This window comes from Ipomoea nil, unplaced genomic scaffold, assembly GCF_001879475.1.
Source record: "Ipomoea nil cultivar Tokyo-kokei standard unplaced genomic scaffold, Asagao_1.1 scaffold2653, whole genome shotgun sequence".
Classification (NCBI taxonomy): Eukaryota; Viridiplantae; Streptophyta; class Magnoliopsida; order Solanales; family Convolvulaceae; genus Ipomoea; species Ipomoea nil.
The window spans coordinates 1,942,573-1,953,117 of NW_017619081.1; positions in this window are offsets into that span (position 1 = coordinate 1,942,573).

The following is a 10,545-nucleotide window of genomic DNA, read 5'->3' on the forward strand; positions in this document are numbered from 1 at the left end:
GGCGCGCCGTTTCTTTACTTAAAGAAACAGCATCGTTTTAATCGCAGTACACGTGCACCGCGGTCCACGATATAACGACTGGTTGGTAAGCCTCGCAGGCCAACTTTTGGGGTATCCTAAATCTTTTTAAAGACATATAGTCGTAATTATAGTATAATTTTAAGATATATTTAGTTAAAAATTAACAAGTTTTTATTATAAATTAAAGACACTGATTTTAAAAACTTGGAGTTAACCGATGTCTATATTTAATATATTATGTACCAACTGTTAACATATTTTGTATTTGTTCTAACTTTATTCTAAGTTCATAATATATGAACTCTATGTAAATAAACTTAAAAGTTAAAGGTTCATAAATTGAGTGTTTGACATGTAATTATGATTATGGTATAGTTTTAGAGATATTTAGCTAAATTTTAGCAAGTTTTTAATATGGACTTAAGCTATGTGATTTTATAAATTAAACTTGTAATAAACAAATTATGTATGTATAATTAACAGATTATTTACCTCTACTAATGCGCAAGGTAAACAATGGGCACGATATAAGAATTGAGTTTTACTGAGGATGGTATATGGTGTGAATCTTATATAGTAATATGGAAAGATGTGGAAAAAAAAAAAGTTAATTATCGAAATAATCTCTTGACTATTGCGAAATTATCGATTTAATTTTTGACTATTTTTTGACTAATTAAATCCTTCAATTTTAAAAATCTTAACCAATTTGGTCTTCTGTTTGTTTTGCCATTAGACATACGCTAACTCATAATCAAATTGGTAATTTTGCTATAGTCAAGGGATCGTTTCGGTCATCACATACACCATTTTTTCCGAAAAGTTAATTACTAAAATGCTTTCTTGACTATAGCGAAATTACCAATTTGGTCCCGAGTTAACGCATGTCTAATAACAAAAAATTGGAGGACCAAATTGGTTAATTTAATTGGTCAAAAAATAGTCAAAGACTAAATTGATAATTTCTCTATAATCAATGGACCATTTCGGTAATAACTCAAAAAGCAATAATAAAATCATCATAGTTTTGTAAATAAATATATGTGGACATTACTAGAAAAATTATATTATCCTTCCAACTGAACATGAACCACAAAGGCTAGACCTTTGCTCACTGCGCACAAGGAACCCTCCTCAGTGCTGGGGGTGAGACTGATCCCTGGTCATTCTTCCAAAGTTTCACCTCTATGACCAGTTGAGCTGCCCATGCAGGTAGAAAAAAGAAATAATAAAATCCTCATAGTTTTGTAAATAAATATATGTGGACATTACTAGAAAAATTATATTATGATAATACATCTTCATTGTTTATAGACTTGTAGTTATACTGAAACTCTGTATATTATGTATATATTGGATTGGATGATGAATAATAAAGGATTGATGATTAATTGTATCTCTATTTCTTGTCTCTCTCTCTACTTTACCTTATATTATTATGTTTATTGCTTTCATGAGTTGGGAACGATACAACGATGATACATTTGATTTTATAACATGTTAGCACCAGCACTTTATATTCTCGATGAATGGTATTTTTAAAAAAATAAAAATAAAAATTTATACACAATTATAAAATTTTTGGAGATTAATTGATAACTATTCAGTAGCCATATATGTGTTCTTTGTTGAAGTAAAAATGCATCAATTTATTCAAAATTTGTTCCCAAGATTATATGCAAATTTCTATTTCAATCACGTCTATATATAATTTTGTTTTGTTTTAAATATATATTCTTGCTGAGACGAGTTTCGAATTTTAGATTTTGCTGCCAGTGTTTGCTAATGTCATTACTAACGATGAGAGCATCGTGGAGTACTCATTAAAGAAAATAAAGGTTTTGTGGTTGTGATGCCATCAATTGTTGGGTGTTCTAGCATTGACCATGAATAGTCTAACAACCTTTTGGAAGAGTTAAGTATTTTCGTTCCTAAAGAAAGCATCTATACATATATATTTATAGTTATTATGTGCAACTGATTATATACCCCTAAAAATTGTCTTTATCTCATGATTAACTTAGATAAGTTAGATAAGTGAGCATTGTCGGAAAACATTCAAAGGCACAGTCATGATTACTCCCTAGTTTTGAGGATTCAATTGCTGTGTCCTAACAAGAGTGTGTGGACAGCCTTGATTGCAAAGGTGTTGTCCATACAACACCTACAATCATGCAGAGGTTGCAAGGAGTTATGCTGTACTATAAATTAATGCTTCAGTATCCAATTTGAAAAACACAATTCACCAATTTGATACACACAAATTGCTGCAATATTCCCTGTGGAAAAACAATACTGAGCGTTCTTATTTCTGTGGATCGGTCGAAGACATTACGACAACCCTGGTCGTTAAATGTTTTTAAGATATTGTGCCACACAAATGGCAGTTTGAGAATCACAATGAATGGGCACGGCGGGAGAAGGACTCCCCCACAATGGCACGTCTGCTAATAAATTTCTTAGTCATTCGGCCTCTTGGCTGGCCAGATCTAAAGCTATGAACTCTGCTTCCATAGTAGATCTGGCTATGCACGATTGTTTGGTTGATTTCCAAAACACAGCAGCCCCACATAGTGTGAACACATATCCACTTGTGGAGCTGACATCATCACTGTCGTTTACCCAGTTCGCATCACAGAACCCTTCTAGCACAGCTGGGTATCCTTTGAAGTTGAGACCTCAGTCTAACGTGCCTCTAAGATACCGGAGTATCCTTTTTAGCGCGTCCCAGTGAGGGCCACCAGGGTTATGAGTGAAACGACTAAGTTTATTCACGGCAAATGCAATGTCAGGATGTGTATAGTTCATCAAGAACATTAGACTCCCAATTACTTTTGCATATTTTTCTTGAAACATACCTGACTCCATGTTCTTAAGTAGTTTGGCACTAGGATCGTAAGGAGTCTTAGCCGGAACAACATCATAACTGTCAAACTTCTTCAGAAGTTTTTCTGTGTAGTGACCTTGGGATAGAAGGTAACCTGAATTGGTTTTTGTGACTTTTATCCCGAGTATCACATCGGCTTCTCCTAGATCCTTCATTTCAAACTATTGATATAGAGTTCGTTTGGTTTCATTTATAGCCTCAATACTTGAGCTAAAAATCAACATGTCATCCACATAGAGACATATTATTACAACTAGCATTTTGTACGCGTGATGCGCGAAAACTTATGCCCAATATTAAAATATTTGTAAGTAACAAAATTTAAAAAATTAGTTAAAATTATGTTTTGCAATTTCTTAAAGTGATAATATTTTTGAATTATCATATATTTGAATAATATAGTGATCAAAACAAAAAAAAAAAAAAATTATATTTTTATATAATAATAATTTACAAATAATACTAAGCTAACACTCACATATATGATATATTGATATGAATACACAAACAATATATATACATATACATATACATACATATATATATATATATATATATATATATATATATATATAATTTAACATTCATATAAATATTTAATTAAAATATAATTTATAATTAAATTAATTATTATATGATAGTTTTAATAAAATGATAATTAAAAATAGGAAAAAGATATGATAGATGTAGGTGTATGGTAAGATTGGTAGATATATTAAAAACTAACGGTGTTATAACGGAGTAAGGGTGATTTTGTCTAATGCAAACGAATGTACAACCATTAAAGCAAAATGTATATATTTATTAGCATATAAAAAAAGGGACAAAAATCAAGGACATAACTTGTATTGACACTTATTATGTTTTTAGATGCTGGATTGGACCTCTTTTGAGTACAAACAGGCATCTGAGCGGTTAGTCGTGTAGCCTAGGTCCATTAAGGTCTTGTGAAATTTTTCATTCCACTGCTTGGGGGCCTGTTTTAGGCAATAAAGAGATCTTTTTAATTTACATACCTTTCCTTCTTGCCCTGGATCAACACAACCAGGTGGTTGTTCCATGTAGATCTCTTCTTCTAATTCACCATTGAGGAATGCAGTTTTTACGTCCATTTGGTGAACTATCCAGTTGTGTAAAGAAGCCAATGCAAATAGAACTCGAATGGTTCTCACTTTTGTCACTGGTGAGTATGTGTAAAAATAATCCTCACCGAATCTCTGTGTAAAGCCTTTGGCTACTAGCCTGGCTTTGAACCTTTCAATAGACCCATCTGGTCTAAGTTTTCTTTTAAAGATCCATTTGCAGCCAATTGGCTTGCACCCTTTGGGTAATTCTACCAACTCCCAGGTGTGGTTGGACTGAATAGAGTTCAATTCACTTTTGATTGCTTCTTTCCACAGAATGGAGTCGACTGACTGCATTGCTTCTTTAAACTTTTTTGGTTCTTCTTCCAATACTAATTGGCACACAAACTGATCACACAGTTCGTTTAAATCTTTTAGTTCTGTGACATATTTTATGAAGTCAGAACCAAAATTCTTCTCTATCCTGGGTCTTTTGCTTCTTCTGGGCTCATCCAAATCGTTAGTAATGCGAGGAAAATTGCCATTATCATTTTGACATAGAGTATCAACTGGTGAGACATAAGCATTTTTTAAAGGAAAGATATGTCTAACACAAATAATCCCCCCCCCCCCCCCCCCCGTAGATACCCTTTTCCGAGAAAAGTCCCACACCGAGTCATAACCAATCGATCTGACTCAAGGACAATTTTGATCCCGGCCTTATTAAGTAGGCCCCCGGAAATTAAGTTTCTATGCAGAGAGGGAACATACAGCACATTGTTCAGTAATAACTTCTTGCCAGAATTAAGTAATAACTCTACTTTTCCTCTACCACTTACCTCAGAAATGCTGGAGTTGCCCATAAAGACTTGTTCTCCTCCAGTGACGGGCTCGAACACCTTGAAAAAAGACTTGTTGTTGCAGAAGTGACGAGATGCCCCCGTGTCCATTCATTGTGATTCTCAAACTGCCATTTGTGTGGCACAAAATAGTGTCTATAATGGTAAGAGAAGACACATAAGAGTCAGACATGAGTCTGTATGGCAGTTAATATTGAATGGGGTGATCACAATGGAATTTGTGAGATCTGAAAGGAATATAGCTGATCCTTTCACGAAAGGCCTGAATCGAAAGGCTATCCTTGATACGTCAAGGGAGATGGGCTTAAAAGCCAATGAGGTGAGAAATTCATGATGGACACCACCTCAGTGGTCAAACAAAATCATGGAAAGACTCACATTTATAAGCAGACTGTAAATCAGTCCGCTCGCCGTAGTCCACGATTGGCAACGGTGAAGTACACTCAGTGGAGTGGAATGTCTGTGCTAAGACAGACAAAACATGGTGAATACATGGTTATCCGATAACTATACAAAGTGTACAACAAATGGAGCTAACGAGGTGCACATAAGTTCAAAATTCAACTAGCCGAAGAGTTCAAGACTTTGTTCACTCTCGGATAATGGATTACTTAGTGCCACTACTTGTCAGTTCAAGTTTAACACACTGACATGAAAGCTAGCTCTTATTTGTTACACTCAGTTGCTCTCCGTCAAACCTACGCCTTCGAATGTGTGGGGGATTGTTGGGAAACATTCAAAGGCACAGTCATGATTACTCCCTAGTTTTGAGGATCCAATTGCTGTGTCCTAACAAGAGTGTGTGGACAGCCTTGATTGCAAAGGTGTTGTCCATACAACACCTACAATCATGCAGAGGTTGCAAGGAGCCATGCTGTACTATAAATTAATGCTTCAGTATCCAATTTGAAAAACACAATTCACCAATTTGATACACACAAATTGCTGCAATATTCCCTGTGGAAAAAACAGTACTGAGCGTTCTTATTTCTGTGGATCGGTCGAAGACATTACGACAACCCTGGTCGTTAAATGTTTTTAAGATAGTGTTGCCAAACACGACACAGAGCGTTGCTGTTATTCTGTCATAAAGCACCGTAGCATCGCAAATTTCCATTCCAGGTATTCATTACTGTTAATTTGCACAACAAGCATTACTATGGGTAATGTTTTTACTATAGCCATTGTTTAAGAGAGAGATATGTCATATGTCTTTGCATCCAATTGATGCTCAAATTTTAAGAGTTTGGTTGAAACATAAATTATTGTGAAACGGTCTCTCGATATGACCATTCCATATATTGTATGGTGAGTGTCAAGGCCGGCCCTGAGGCATGGGCAGGCTGGGCCCCTGCCCAGGGCCCACTCCTAGAAGGGGCCCATAGACTAAGATATAATAATATATTGTATATTATATATATTACTTAGTATATATTAGAAAAAATTATTTAATTATTTTTGACTTAATGACTTCTTATGGAAGTCGAATAGATGGAAGATTTAGGAAGAATCGAAGAAAAAAGGCATCGGCGCATCGCAAGTCACAACCATTCAATACCTCTCCGCCACAGCAACCGTTCAATTCCTCTTAAGGAGTTATTAAAAGTCTAGAAGCTAAATAAGAATGGGCAATCGAGTGAATGACAATCTACTTTCATAATCCACAAATAACAAATCTTCTCTGCGGTCAGTCGGTCCTGACTCTGTTCGCCACGCCTTCACCACTCCGGTCTACAATTGTAATTTGCAAAGGTATTTTAATTTTTATGATTTGAGATTTTTTTTTTTTTGAAAGCTATGATTTGGGAGTTAGGCCATATTGTTAATTGTATTGTTGAAAAGTCTATGATTTGGCCATTTGGGAATTGGGATTTGCAGAATTGTAGAATGCACTGTATTAGGAATTTGTAAAATTCTGGTTTCTGAAAGCTCTATAATTTATTTAAGAATGATAATTTTTAATTGGGATTTTCAGAATTGAAAACTACAAGTCATGGCTTAGTTTGCAGATTAAATAATTATCCATTTATCTAGAATTCTAAATTCCTAATTGTTAATTGAAATATTGAATAAGCTGTATTGTTGTATCTATTGCTTCTCAAAGTAAAATGGCATCTGTCATATGCCAAAGTTATTTTTTGGTTTAATTTACTAATTACTTTGCTGTAGTGATTCATATTGTCTCTTTTTAATCTTTCTGGATTGCTCCTGTCGAATGTTGATGTCCAAATATTAATGGCGATTTATTCAGAATTAATTGGCCTATATGTTATAATTTCATTTATTTATGCAGAATATTAATCTTTATTGTTGCAGGGATTGAATGACATGAATATTTTTGTATATAAAAAAATATTGAAAATTTTCTAATCTTATTTCATGTTATTTGACGTCATGATTTTATTAGTATTATTAAATTTTAATTTCAATTTTTCATATAGGGGCCCTTTTTTTAATTTCGCCCCGGGCCTATAAAATGTTTGGACCGGCCCTGGTGAGTGTATTACTAATTGTTTTTGAGTCACAAATTGCTCTCTTCTGTTTTATGGCAATGTGAACCATCATAAAAGAGCATTTGTTGTTTTGCTTTTGATGGTAACAATTATTTGCTATAGGCTATAAATGTTGAGATTTATCTCACATCTTATAAATGAAATTATAGTCTAAATTATGAACACTCCATACATTCTAGAAGCTGAAAATTCATATCACTAATTATAAGATAACAACACTAGGACAATTTATATGGCTCCAATGACCAATGTAAAAAATTGACTTGGTATTAATTCAAACATCTTGAAGATGTTTCTACAAATCAAATAAGAGCCAATAATGTTGGGCTCTTAACTGGAACAAAATAATGCCGGTGTAATTGTTTCTTGAAATGAATCGTTCATATTATTTTAATTTTAGTATTTTTTATGATTTTCCTTATTTACCCTCTATTATATTGTTTTCTTCCCTTAAATAATCTTGAATTCTGTTAGTATAAACTTTAGTAACGGAATATTCCGTTAACTATTTATTATTCTTAACTTACTCATTAGTTTCTATAAGAAAGGTCTTAAGTTCGAACCTCATCCCAATCAGAGTTGGCAATGTTGGCATAATTGTTAAACATATACTATGAATATGTTAAAATATATTGAGTATTAAAAAAATAAATACAATATAAAATTTAACATAAACTTTGGTCAAATAATTAGTTCGACTAAATACAAAACATTCAAAGTTGAGCATCAAATATTATAAATAATCATGAACTTTGAAAATCATTTTTTTGCATTTAAAAAAAAAAACAAATTTAGGTTAAGTTTTTTTTTCCCGTTTAATTACTCTTCTTTTGATTATTTAGAACAAAACTCAATATTTCAATTATGTTTTTTTGTATTATTGGAATGATTTAGGTCATTACGGTATTAATATTTTTTGTATGTCTTTTTATAACGGTACAATTGTACATCACTTTACGAATATTATACTATTATTTTTTTATGGGACAAAATTTTGAAGAATTGACAATATTACATCACATTGGCTCAAATTGAACAAGGTTACACATCATTCTTAGAATTATATCAATGTATGAAAGTTTCTAAAAAAATTTGTAAGTTAGGGGGGTGTATTCAATCATGACTTTCATAGAGTTTTAAAGACTTTTATGAACTTTAAAAGTTTGAGGGTATTCAATTCAAACTTTTAGAGAGTCTTTAAAAGTCAGGCGGTATTCAATCAAGATTTTTAAAGAGTCTTTAAAAGTCGTGTGGTATTCGATTAAGACTTTTAGAAAGTCTTTTAAAGTCACGTGGTATTCAAAAAGTTATGAACTTTTGTAAACTTTTTAATTTTAAGACTTTTGTAGACTTTTTCTTTTCAAATATATATAGTTGAAATCCAAACATCAACCCCCAGATTTCAAAATTTTCTTTCTAACAACTTCGAATGTTTTCTCTCTCTATTTAAACTCTATTTTTTCTCCCAATTTAAACTTTATAAACCTATCTAAATTTAATAAAATTATTTTTTTTCTTCATTATCCTATATTTTCCAAATACCTAAACTCTACCAATTTTTCTCTCTCTTTCTCTCTCCTGAACTTTACAATCTTCATCTAAAAATTCGAAATAATATTATTCTTACTTCATTATTGCTTGTTTATATCAATTTTTATTTTTTCTATAAATTTTTTATCCCTAACTTTCTCTAATTCTCCCTAAATACATGAACAAAACAAATTTTTCATCATCAAATTTTAGTATATGTTTCATAATATTCATATAAATATTTATATATATATATATATATATATTGATTTTTATTCATTTTATGTTTATATTTGTAATATATATATATATATATATATATATATATATATATATATATATATATATATATAACAACAAGTTACTACGAATAGTGAACTACTGTTCGCAACAACAATTTGGGGTTGCAAACAATAACACCTTGTTGTTGTTCGCAGTCTCAAATTGCTATTGCAAATAATAGTTCTTTGCGTGATGCCTAGCAATATATCAAGTATAATTTTTTATATATATATTATAAATATTAGATTTTATTTTTTTTATTTTATGCAACTTGTAATTATATTTTTAAATATTTTATTTGATCAATTCTTTTATTATAAATTTTATTATTCAATATTGTTATGAATTTATAATGAAATAATTTTTTTATGTTTATTAATAATATATATATATATATATATATATATATATATATATATATATATATATATAAAAGTAATTAGCAAATAAGTCTCAACATACTATGGATAAAAATAATAATGTTGAGAATGTTGATGCGGGTGAAGAACTACATAATAAGAAAATTTTATGATATATTATAAATGTTTTGTAAGAAAATTATAAACGATAAGAATCAAAATCATTGAAAGTTTGTCAGGATGTATTGAATTTAGAATTTCAATGACTTTTGTAGACTTTTTAAAATAAAAAGTTGATAAAAGTCTATGAATGTTTTTTATAGACTTTTATAGAGTCTTATAAAGTTTTAAAAAGTTTTGAACGACTCTATGAAAGTCAATCAAAATTTATTAAAATCTATCATTTTAAAAGTCTTTAAAACTCTACAAAAGTCATCATTGAATACACCCCCTTAATTTTTATTATATCGTTATAACAATATATATTGTAACAATATATTTTGAATTATTTATTATCATAATCTATTAACAACAATTGAAGCAATTTTCGTTGACAAACTCCCAAAACAATTTGTCTCAACAATGAATGTAAATTAAAAAAAAAAAATCAATGACTTTAATGTTGTTGATGAAAAGTATGTACGCCACTTTATTACTATTATTAAATTAAATAAATTGATAGCTACAACAAAAAATAATACATATGTATTTAATTAATTTAGAATTAGATGTCTATAATGGCATTATTCAAAAAAAAAATATTCATTCTAAAATTTTTTAAAAGAGATATAATTTCATTAGTTATATTATATTTATTTTCTACAACCTTCAAACAAAATATTTATTTTCTACAATTAAAAGATTCCTTACCTTCAATTCAAATTCATTAATTAATTACATTCACTACACTGCCCATTATCTCTGTTTTACATTATCTTGTAATTAAATATCAAAGTTATAATGCAAAATATGTTATATATTTATTTACTAAGTATTTTATAGAAATATAATAAATATTAATATTTTGTT